We start from the raw sequence: 12,936 nt of genomic DNA, 5'->3' as shown, positions 1-12,936 counted from the left end.
CTTTTAGACATAATGAGTTTTTAATTAACTTGGTTTATTTCCAGAATTGCTGAAAGCTTAAATACTGAAATCAAATGCCAGTGGGTGCTATTAACTATGAATGTGGTTTTTAAATCACTGGACATTAACCAATACTTATTTGTATTCTTTCTTCAGTGGCCTGATTCTGTTGTAGTTGGTTAATGTAATTATAAGGAAGAGTTCGTTGTTCTCCTGTTAAGTCAAGCTTGTTCTTTTAATCTCTTTTGGGTTGAGGTCCTCCTTCCGATATGTTTTCCTCTAATGGAATTCAATTGGAGAATAGAGATATCTTAAGTGAAATAATTCAGTAATTTCCTTCAGTTAATTAAAAGATAATGTTTTTCTTCAGATGTGTTTCTTCTTGAGTTGTGTATTAGAGGCTTGGCTCTAGAGCTTGCGTGAGTTGGTTGCTCATAACTACCTGAGATGGTTCTCACTGTCCAGGACTCTCTTTTTTAGTACATCCTCTTGGCTGTAGTAGGTTTGCAGTGTAATATTTTAAAATACTGTCACTCTCTGCAGTGGGACTAATTTCAGTGCCAAGTTAATCAGTTCCAGCAGCTTTGGGGTAGAAGTTGTGTTGCTGTATTCTCTGTTTTTCAACAAAAGAAAATGTAAACAAAACTGTAACATTGTATATGCAGGCAACATACAGTGTTAGTCGTTTTGGTAGCCCTTTTATTTGTAAAAATACCCAGGTTTCTGTTGTTTGTTCTTAATTAGGAATCTTAAGAATTAGCACTGTGGACCTTGTCACTGAGAGAAACTGGTAATGTTCTTCTAGGAATTCAAACCCATTTTCTCCTGTACAAGAGATTTTTTTCCATCGTTCCCTTCAGAGAATAGTAGATAGCATTCCCCATCTGCTTTAGAATCTGGACTAGAGAAACAGTGGGTTTTATTGCATGTTTGTATAGAGCTGCATCCAAACCCATCCAAGTTCTGTCCATAGTTTACTGCTAACTCTTGAGAGTGGCAAGAACAGTGTAATTTTTATTTCAATTATAATGAGCAATAGAGTGGCTGTCTATATTCCTTTTATTCTTACTGCTAGAGAAGACCTAATTTTACATTGGGCCATCCAGTACTTCTCTTCCTGAAGTCTTTCTTTTTTCTCTTGTAGTTATTTTACCAATTCCTCTGTAGCACCACACTTTCTTTGCCAAACCTGCAACACTTAAAACAGTCTGTCTGTTGGTCCAAACCTTTGTGCATACAGCTTCACCCATTATTTTTTTTTGAGTTTTTTTCAATAAAAGAGCTGGTAGGGAGTTGTATTTAACAAGATATATGCTGTAAAAATAGCTAATGCCATGCCACTCCAATATAAAAATAAACACCTTTTCAGTTCTTGCATTTCTAATTTTATTTAATTTTCCTTAAAAAAAACCCAAGCTTTTAAAGTTAAGGGTTAACCCATGCAGCATTATTTGGCATTAAATTACATGGAAAAATGTCTTCCCTTTTAATTTCTGTTCCCCAAGTCTGTATAGAAAATGTGGAAACATGTGAGATGCTTGAATAGAACCAGAAATTAGTGGATGCAGTAAACTGTATTGGTTTTCTGATAATGTGTCAGCTTTTAACCAGAAGATATTTGACAGAACAGTGCTGTTTTTAAATGGTATGCATGCATGCTAGATACCAATTTCAAGATGATCTTAAGGTTTTTAATGACAGTGTTTAAAAGATCCTTAAGCTACTAATGTTGAACAGCACATAGGGCATGAAATAGAGGAATGGCCTCTAATTTTCTCCATTGTTTTAACTTTGAAGTAGATGGTTCTCATTATTACTCCTGGCATTACCTAATTTTTGCCTGTTTCCCATTAATTTGTTTTTCATCTATTCGTGACTACTGCAGGACAAACCACAACTCACATTTTGCACTCTGAATGCTCTTTCATCTAGCAATGTTGACAGAAGTTGTCTGTATGTCAAATAATAACATTTCAGATTGTTCATTTAAAGACATGTACGTGGCTTGATTGATGCACGTGAGTCCCTTTGGCATCAATAGCAATATATGAAAATCTGTAACTCAAAAATAAAAATCTACATTTTTTTGTGTGATTTTGCTGTTAGGATAGTGTCAAGTAACCTTGATTCAGGTTTGGCCTATTTGGTTTCTTTATTTTAATCTCTTACACTTTACATATATACTACCTCTGTTAGAATTTTGCATTAAGTTTGCCAAGTTTTTACAGTAGAGTTTGGTATGTTATCTAAGTGATTCCATCTCTCCACAAGTATTAATAATTATGAGGCTGCTGATCTTTAACAGCTACTACCTGGATAGATCTCTGCTCTGGGTTTTTTTTGAACTCATGAGTCTCATCATTGTTTTGTCTTAGGTCATAAATATTTTGAGACTAGTAAGCAGCTATGTTTATGCCGTATGTTTAAATAAGTAGATAAGTAAATGTACAGCATAGACTCTGTTATCTTGAAACATGTATTGCTTTTTGTGGTTTCATGCTTGCTTTCAGACATTGACCACTGCTGATACTCAATGTACAATGTGTCCTGTGGAATTGTGTATACAATGAACAAGCTATCCTTGAGCTGTGTGACTTTAAGACAAGAGACACCTCTGTCTTGTGAAACTGTTTAGCTTCATCTGTCCTTTGTTTATTCCTATTCTGTTTATTGTGTGGGTGGGATAGATATGTTCAAATATGTAGTCAAAACTAGTCCAACAGTATAAATTATAAATCTTAATTATTTGCGTTATCAGTACTAAGAGTTTGCTTAATAATGCAATTACTGAGATGTGCCAAAATAATTCTTAATTTAGCTGTGAAATATTTTTACATGATTTGCAATTTAAGCTGCAAATTTACTGAGCACGATAATTTGTTTATGGTGTGGTCTTGAGTTCATATGGTGATCCCTGGCATAGTGAAAAAGTGGAGTAAGGTTACGTGGGTTTGCATAGAAATTATACCTTTATGTTCCTGGAAGTGCAATTCCTGATGTGCATTATTACCTCCACATCTGTTAAAGCCTCCATGGTGATGCTGTATTGTACAGTAAGCATCCTGCCCTTGTTAATGTCAGATGGTAGGGTTTGCCTGTTTAAAAGAGAAAGCTCACCATGGTCGTGTCAGCAGAGTCCTTTTGGGACTGACAGGATTTGTAACAGTACAAGGTATTTGTATTACTTCAGTTTTTGAGATCTAGGCAATTATACAATGGTTGCTCTCTCAATAACCCAACAAAGCATGTACAATTGTGGATTGCAGGCAGAGATTACTTCAAATTCCTTGTCTTCATTTTTGTGTATTTTTAGTGGAAACAAAATAACTGACCTAACTCTCCTCTTGGAAAGCTGCATTTTTCTCTGTCTCTTGGTAGAAGCAAAATCACCAGAAATGAGGTTCCAATAGTTACAAGATGAAAGGGGGATTTTGGGTAGAAGAGAAGCTACGTGCAAGCAAAACTGCTGTTTGCACCTTGTGGCAGGTAGATGAATGCAGGAAGAAGTAAAGTATGTTTTCACATCTCATTTAACAGAACACTGTGCAGCCCATGTATGAGTGTCCTGGGGAGAAAATTACTGCCATGCTTTATTTATGCAACATATATTTTAACAGCATACACTTCTATTGTAAGTTCTATCAGTACCACTATCCAGTGGTATGAGACTTGCAAGAAAATATTCTCACTGTTGCTCTGCAGGGAAGAAGAAAATATATACTTATTATAAGATTATAGATAGCTTTTTAATTTTTATTTATTTTTTGGGTAATTTTTGCTTCTGACTGATTTAGGAATACTCATGAAATTAGAGAACTGATAATATCATGCCTGGTTTGTATTAGTGAGATAGTAAGAAATGTCAAATGGTGGTGGTAATAATTTTAAAACAATGCAGAAAACTTGAGGAGACTCAAAAAAAAAAAAAATTATAGACTAAAGGATCGTGAATTTTTTCCTATCCAAAGGAAAAGACTGACTGGCTATTAAATTATAGTATTTTGTACCCATAGTAGTATGCAGTAATATTGAAGGGTTCTTTAATCTATATCAGACAAATGTGTTTAACATCCACACGTGAAATTTGAAGCCAGAAATAAAATATGACTTAACCATTGGACTATTTATTACTTCAGATTTTTGAATGAAGACCACATGTTTTTTAAGAACAATGTCTGCGTACTTTTGGTTCAGTAGTTCAGGTTACTGTCAGGTCTGTCTTTTGCCATTTCAGCCTGACAATCCTAGCAAAGAGTTAGAAATAGTAGTCTGGTCTTTGGTGTATGCCAGAAAACATTCAATTGAAGTGAATTCGTCCATGGATATCATTACATGTTGAAGTGTGTGCTATGTTTATTCACTCTTATGGTTATTCTGTTTATTGGATTAACGCAGTACATGAAAAAAAAAAAAATTTTTTTTTTGTTTGTACAGGGGTGGGCAGATGCCAGAATAAAAGTTTAGCAATCTAAAGTTGATTCTGGCTAAACAAGTAGGCATTATTTTCCAGAAGATGGCACTCTGTTTCTGTAAGTGCAATACTTGGCTTTCATGGCTTAAGGGAATGCTCAGTCTGTATGAATGGTTATGCTTAAAGCATAAAGCTAACTTCAGTAGATCTGTGGGGTTTTTTGCATTTATATGCTATTGTGTTAAAAAATTGCTGTATATTATAAAGTTCCTTTATTTTCTTAGCTTTTCATCACAAATCTGAATAACCTTCCTTCACTTTAAGTACCCAATTTAAGCAATGCACATTAAAGAGGTTTAAATTACCTTTAGAAACTAGAGTTAGTGATGGTGTGCTAAAAGGGTACTGAAACTATTCTTATACACTTGATTTATATGGTTTTCTAGGTGTAGTTTTTTCTCTTAATTGATACTGCAGTGGCACTGGCAAAGATATGGTGATGGTTTGAATGACTGAGAATAATAGAATTCTCACTTCATGCCATAGCAGAACTGTAAACAGGAAATCTATGTTGAAGCATAATTTATTTTTTTTCCCCAGACTTCTTCCTCATATGAAGGAAAAAAAATAGCAGGAAGAATCCCATCTGTAGCACTGGCAACACAGCCTTGATTTGCTTTCTAATTGTACTGACTGTTTGCTGATGATAAACATGCTGAGAAAGAGAACAAAACCTCTTCCTTGTAACAACATAGTTACACAGTTGTTTGTGCATTAAAAAGTGTTTTATGAAACTAAATGCAAGCTATATATGCTGACAGCTTAGTTGTCTTGTGTATAGATGAGAAGTAGGTGTAGTTATTTGGTTTGTTCTGGTCTGGTCTGATGGAAGAGGCAATTAACATGGTAAACGTGTTTCATGTGCAAAGAAACACTGATTATTGTATTAGGGAGGTGCACCCTCATGAAGATCAGTTAGATAAACATACAATTCTGAGGGGTTTTTTTCATTGATTGGAAGTGTATATGTAGCAAGGCATTGAACCAAATCTGAATACACATTGCAAATAATGTCAAAATGCTGTGAGTTTTTGAACTTAAACAGAACTTGGATTTGTAACTAAATTCTCAAAAATTCAGCTAATCAGCAGTCAGGTTACTGAGTCAAATTTACGTTGTCATCCTGTGAGGGGTTTGATTCTGAAAGGTTCGTTTGTGTACCTTCTGGGCTTTGCACAGCAGTCTAGCCTGTCTGTCCTCACCTGTACCTTGTGGCATGCTTCAGCTCTGGGAGGTCATGGTGTCCTTCAAACCCCATCATGGACGTTTCTGAGGGGGACATGCTGGTTTTGTAATGGGCTCTGACAAACCTCTTCCCAGTGGAAACAGTCTGGATACATCTTTGATTTCTGCTCTCTGTTGCTGAAGTATTTGTTGTTGTTGTCGGCAGTTCTTACAACTCCTCAGTAAACTGATGAGCCTGAAATTCTCCCTACTGATCTCTTTGGTGTTTCTTATGGTTGGGTATTTCTGTGTCTTTCCCTATTTTAATCCTGGGTATGCATTCTATGCTGTGTACTTAGGAGGTGCAGACTCTGGGCAGAACAGAGGGCACTGCAGTGCTGACTAACATTTCTAGTTAGCTGTTTGCATCTTACTTGTGGCCATACTGGCCCTGTTCAAATGCAATCTGACAGAAATGGTGCAGGAGAAGGTATGGCAGAAGCTGTGTTCCCAGGTACTGGGAAATGGAGCAAGAGATTGGGATTTACTACTCTCTTGTTTCCATGCCAGGAAACCCAACACCCCAGACTCGGTGAGAAAGACTGAAAAAAAAATTAATGATGACTAGGTTATCAATTGGTCATAAAGCATATTAAATGCTAGAACTTGTGTTCAGACAACTATGTCTTTAAAGTTCTTAGTTTGGCAACCTTTAGGTCTTTTGGAATTTTCGGTGTTTGTATTAATCCAGATAACTTTAAAACTTTATTCTTAGGCAGTAGCTTTTCTAAGCATTTACATTCATTTAATGTGAGAAGTTAATCTGAAAAGCACTAAAAAGGATTAGGAAAGGACTTTATGTCAGGATATACATATTGTCACCTACACATTATATAAAGAAAACAAACCCAGTGTGTATCCAGTTCTGTATCTTGATAGGTGTTATTTTAAAAAGAAGTAAAAATACATTTTTTAATATCCCTAAAGCACATACAACTTTCATGTTTTTTAGCAAAAATCTCAAAGCATTTATCTAATAAACCTGTTAGGATCAGAGAATACATCTTATCAGATCACATGAATAGTTAATGTTAGTATTAAGTATCAGGGTTGCCTACATACAGATTTTATCAGTTTAATACTTCCAGTGTTCTGTATATATTTACATTGAACTCTGACAGATGATTACCACTTAAAATGTGTGACTACATTGTTGGTGTGAAAGTACACTTTTAAAAACCAGTTAAAGTAATTTAATTGGGCATATTGCTTAATTATATAGTCTTAATTAAATAGACAGTGTAAAGTGATACTGCTGCAACAAAATGATGGGAGTTGTGCTCTTTGACTAATTTATCCTGGTTTAGAAAATTATTTTCAAAAGAATAGTTCATGTTTTCAAAAACTTAAATTTATTTAACCACCTAACTACTTTTCCAGTGAACCCTGACAAAGAAGGCGAGATTTACCCTAGCAAAATAAAGTTGAATTTTAAATAAAGATTCATTTTGCTTAAGACTTCCTGCAGTGCTGTCTGTTGATTTACTTGAGAAGGCATTAACTTTTTTATCTGGAATAATGTCTTTTCCATGAAAAACATGTGCTGAGAGTAGTAATAATGAACAAGATGTTGGAAAAACTGAGGAAGTGCATTGAATTTCTGGAGCCAATCCTCAAGAGACTAATGAAAAGCTAGAGAAGAAATGCCTGGGTTTTCCCAGATTATTATTCTTATCTAATGATGAATTCTCTGAGATTGTTTCAGAGACTGAAAATCCTACTCAGTAGGGTAATATTTAATAGATGTGTTTGTGATTCACAGTACATGGAAATAATCTTGTCATATTGCTTCTCTGAGCGCAGAACTCTCTCATCTTGCTGACAGTAATATATATCTACTTGGTTAGATTTTAGGATAGATGAACACAGACTCATTTTTAATATCAGTAATTAAATTTAGTTCTGTTTTCTGAACTAGTAACCCTTCTATACACTGGTTTGTGGAAGAATCAGAATTCCATATAGTAATTCATGGTGAAATTAAGATACCTGATTTTTCCCAATGGAAAACAGGCTATCAGGTGGAACCTGTATACTCCTGAGTTTTATGTTTTTTTAGGGACAATCCCAAATGAAGTACTAAAATTTTTTTGCCATGTTTTAACTCTCTCTGGGTTTTCTACTCCTTTTCAGGATTAGACTGCAAAAAGTGTAACTTGCTACAAATGCTTAGGCTGAATGCAGGTCCTTACAGTGAGTGGAAACACCTCTGTGAAGAATCCTGCAGAAGTGATCTTTTTAAACAGCACAGCCTTTGCTCTAAGCTGAGGAACTGGAGTTTAATTTCCAGTGTGCAGACCTGCTAAGAATGCAGTGAAAGTCATGCAAAAATATGAATGAAAATAAATGCCAGTATAGTGTTGGAACTGATGAATGACCGACTGTCAGGCAGGTAGCACACGCTGCTTGTCTGAGATACTTGATTTTTTTATTGAGGAGTTTTCAGATAAGACTATTTTTGCTTTGATTTTGTTCATGGCAAGAAAATAGCCTGTGAATATAGACTGAATTTTTTGTATCCAAGTTTTTATTTCATTTGGATTATACTTGAGTAATACTAGAACCAGGTTAATCATTCTATTATTAGTAAATTCAACTGAAGTAAGATATAAGTTTCAGTAATATCATCTGCAAAATTAAAAGCTCTGGCTTTTTACTAGAATGAGAAGATGGAAAAAAAAATCTGTTTGGGATAGTTCTAACTACATTGTATTTACTTTTTTTCTAGTTTCATTGCACAATGGAGCTAGAAAATCTTATGTATCTGGCAAGAAACATTTTAGAATGAGTTGTGAACTCAGTTCTCAGAAATTTTATGTGATCACTTGGTTCACATGACAGTTTGTTTTTTTTCTGAGATTTGTTAAGATAGTTGCTTTCTAGAGGTATTAGAATTGAAACTGAGGCTGAATCTAGATTCAATTTTTTGTTTTGTTATTGCCATTCTCAGTGCTGCTACCTAACCTAAATAAATTCTAAAGCTGAACATTACCTGTTTTCACATGCAGTGTGCCTTTTCCTTCCTAGGTCATTGGGAATGCATTTGAAGTTTGTTCAAAAACTGCACACTTTAACTGGGTAAGAGAGTGTCCTGGATAAATCAGTTCTTCATGTATCCCATACCTTTTGGACAATACAAGTACAGTCTATTAAAAATGGCCAAATGGTAAGAATATTATCAATTTGATATAAATCTGAATTTAAACAATGTGGTAGTAAATCAGACCTTTAGCAATAATCTTTTGGGGATAAACTGGGTGTTGATGTAGTAGAGTTAAGTCCAGCTTGACATTAGGAAAGCTTATCACATTTTATAAATGGACACATCTGTACAGAAAGGTAATTAAATGGATGGCCATCTTAGAGAAATGTCTTCAGAAAATTATTGCCCTTTTCCAAGAGTCCTGAATATACTCTGCCAGTGCAGAAAGTATCCCTTTGCTACAGCAGCCCTGTGCATCCCACTTGTGCAGCTCAGAGGGGAGTGACACCACAGCAGGTGCTGCACTGCTTCCAGAAAACACCTCGCAGGCTGCTTTAGCTCTATAGAGTAGTGGTACTGGTTCCAGATCTTGTAACCAGTGGTTTCCAGTCCAGCAGCTGGATCTGGACACCTCTTATTGCTGATGGCTTACAACATCATCCACTCTGCAGACAGCTGAGCACAGCTGGTAACTCAGTAATCAGAAGAAACCAGATGCCTTCCTTCTGGAGGCCACAGTGAATTGTCTGTGATTGATGTAGTATCTTGAGATACCGGCGTCAGAGGTCCTGTCCTAGATGCTGTGGGCTTTGCTGGTATCTTTACTTGCAGTCCTGTTTATTAGCCTTTGCAAAGCTGACACTAGTGAGCTTAGTCCTTTTGGACTGAGCCTGGAATAGAATCAACAGTTTTAAAAGATTTTACATTAAAAATCAGGAAGAGTATCAATGCTTCCCCCCAGAGATCTGCCCTTCCATTCTGCCTGCAGGTAAATGCAGCCTGGCCCACTCCCACCTCCCTCCGGAACGCGAGTGGCACTGCCTGCTTTCCCCTTTTGAGCGGCTCGCATCTCTTTTAATGTACCCAAGTGTCGGCAGAGCCCTGACGAACCCTTCCACCCCCAGCCCAGGACCGGCTTTGGGTCAGGGCGATCCCGGCGCCGCGTCCGGGGCGGGGGGTGGGACGGCACCGCGCGGAGCTCCCGGGGCCCGCATACTCCGGAGGCCGGCACACAACCCGGCCGGGCCCACCGCCCTCCCGCAGGCTGAGGAGGGAGGATCAGCTCTCCCGCCGCCCCCCCTCCCCACCTGGCTGGAGCAGCTCGGTGATGCTCAGGACCAGGAAGAAGGTGCCGCTATCCATCCCGGACACCATTTATCTTCCATCCCCGGCGTTGCGCCAAAAATCGGAGGGGAGGGAGGCGAGGAGCTCCCAGACGGCAGTTGGGAGCAGCTCCCCGCTGAGGACCGCCCCTTTCCTATGGGGGTGCACGAAATGGTAGCCGCGCCTCTCTCGACACGTCTGCGCTTGCCCCGCACCTCTGTTGCGGTATGAAAGCCGCAGAGGGACCTTCAACCTGCGTTAGCGAGTAAGGAAAAGGCTACAAGCAGTTCAGCCAAGCAAGAGACATTAACCTCGGGCATTTCCTCCTGGTCTCTGTCCCAGACAAATAATGTCTCCTGTGCCCTGCTAGCTTGGCCTGTAGCCAACTCTCAGATGACACAGAAGAAGCAGTAGGATAACCAGTCAAGAGCTGACAAAACAGCAAATTACACCTTTCTAAAACTAAGAGTCTCAGCTGACATTCAGTGACATCAGCAGGAGACAAGGCATGCAGGGTCAGGTGCCATTAGAAATGACAGTGGCTTTTCTACTCTTAAGTGAGAGACCTTCCTCAGGCTGTAAAAGCTCGAAGACCAAGACGGGGAAATCCTACAAGATTTTCCATTTATACATGCAATGTGCTGGCATACAGGGTACACAAGAAAGTCACCAGGTGATGAGCCATATGAGGCATAGAAGGCTTTCCTCCTTGTTTAAACCAACAATACCCCAGTGTTGAGCAGACTGAACATCAAAATAAGTGCAGTAGCTCTTACATCAGCAAAAAACCCGAGAAAACCTTCTTAGCAGGTGTAGGAGAGGGGATAGCCACAGATCTGTATTAATTTGCTTTTGGAGACTTGGGGTAATCAGCTTTGGTCCCTGAAAACAAGTGTTTTTGTAATACAGATAATGTCCTTCCTAGTGACAAAACACGATCAGACTTTGCAATCAGAGGCGAAGGAACAAGGTCCAAAGAAAGAATAGAAAATGAAAGAATAGGAAAAAAAAGTGCCCCAGAACTCCGTAACAACTTTATATATCCAAACTTCAGAGAAGCAAAAGTGTAATACTACCAGTAAGAGCTGCTCAATCATCTAGAGAGGTGCTCTAAGTACTGTTTGAAGTCAACACACCTAGAAGGAATACCTCTCCTGAGAAACCTGGACATCTGACCTGTCAGGTAACACACGAGGGTGGTTTAAACTATGTACTCCCTCATCTCCAGCTTTCACATTCTCCAGAGCTTGCTGCCCTGCTGAAGGAAGTGCCAGGTTCTATTCTTTGCTGAAAGAAGAAATAGAAATATGGAATGAAGAAAAGAAAATCAGGTATGAAACCAACTCCTGCAGTCTTGTAATCAGGCATACACCACTTGGAGAGCTCAGTCATGAGCTCAGCTACATGCTCTAGCACACTCAGAGCAAGCAAGAGTCTCTGACAAGTAGCTTTTAAGAAACCACCCTGTCCCCAGGTGAGCTTGCAAACAAAACCTCCACATGGAAGTTCTGGTAAAAAATCAAGTAAGAACTAAATAATTAACTTCTCAGAAGGATTATGTTCATGACTTTGTGTATTAGAGCTCGTGATAAGACTTGTGATGGTTCAAACCATTTGACGTTCATATGGTTACTTCTGTGCTGCTACCAGCATACACGTTTCATTGTTACTGGAAAGAAACTAATAGACACCAGTGACTTGATCCATTTTAAAATCCTCACAGTAATTAAACTTGACAATTACTGCCAGAAGCTAGATATTAAAGACCTCAGCTGATGTTGTCTTTAATAGGTATCATCCATATACATTTAAATAGCAGTATTGTCACTGAATACATTAAATGAGGCATAGCGGAGTTGTCTGCTATGCAAACAGGCTGTGCAAGGAAATGCAAGGTCTGAACAGGGTACTTCACCTTGACCTTAAACAACCCCTGTGCTTTGGGAATGTTCTCCTGCTGCCTGTCTTTTAATTCTGCATGAAAGCATTCAAGCAAAGATGCATAAGCAGCCACAGAGGGCATTTTTATCTTAACAGATGCTGAGGGTTTACATTAGCTGGGATAGAAACATTAACACTTGCTCATAACAGCAGTAAGCAGTCATGTGTCAGTGCCAAACCTGATTAAAAGGCACTGCTGCTCACAGCCATCTCTGACACACCTGGGAACAATGTCAGCTGCTCTCTGCTGATGGAGAAAGACTGACATGGCAGCTCCTGAGCCTCCCACAAAGCTAGCTGTGAAAGACAGCACTGGCCCCAATACTGTGTAATCTACCTTGGCACCTGAATGGATTATTACTGATAATAATAACTGGTAATTTTCACTGGGATTTGAAGGTGCCATGTCTGCTTTTACCTGTCCTCCCTCACAGAGAGGACACTTGGCCAACCAATTTTAAAACCAGACCAAGGAAGTGCAAAAGAAGAACTTGTGCATTTTATGCGTTAGTTGGAGGGGGCAGCCAGCTACACTCTGGGCTGTAAAGTAGAAGCTTTAGGATACTACAATATATTTCCTGATATAAAAGTTTGATACAAAATTTAATCCATATCAGTCCCTTCCCTGAAGTCCCACTTATATTCATGTATGGGGCCCAAGGGAGCCCCCCATGGCAAATTCAGGAGTAATGCAGATCCCAAATAAGGAATATATACACCAGTGCAGGGGATGAGCAGAACTGGGCATGTGTGTGTGGTTATGAATCTAGGAGAGGTGGAGTGAGTGAGTTTATGGGATCTGATACCAGAACAAATCAGTACAGCAGTACTGTCTTACACTGCTCTGTGCTCCTGCACTGTGTTTTCTTCCCAGGAATGATTTTAAAAACGAGGCACTGGGTCTACAGCTCGTAAAAAAGACAAAGTGATGCCCTGGTCTGTGTTCCCAGGGAGGCTACAGCAAACAGCACCTCACCCAGGGGCAGGATCTCAC

The sequence above is a fragment of the Heliangelus exortis genome, chromosome 6 (assembly GCF_036169615.1).
Source record: "Heliangelus exortis chromosome 6, bHelExo1.hap1, whole genome shotgun sequence".
NCBI classification, from domain to species: domain Eukaryota; kingdom Metazoa; phylum Chordata; class Aves; order Apodiformes; family Trochilidae; genus Heliangelus; species Heliangelus exortis.
The sequence above is the reverse complement of the archived record's forward strand: the minus strand, read 5'-3'. Positions refer to the sequence as shown.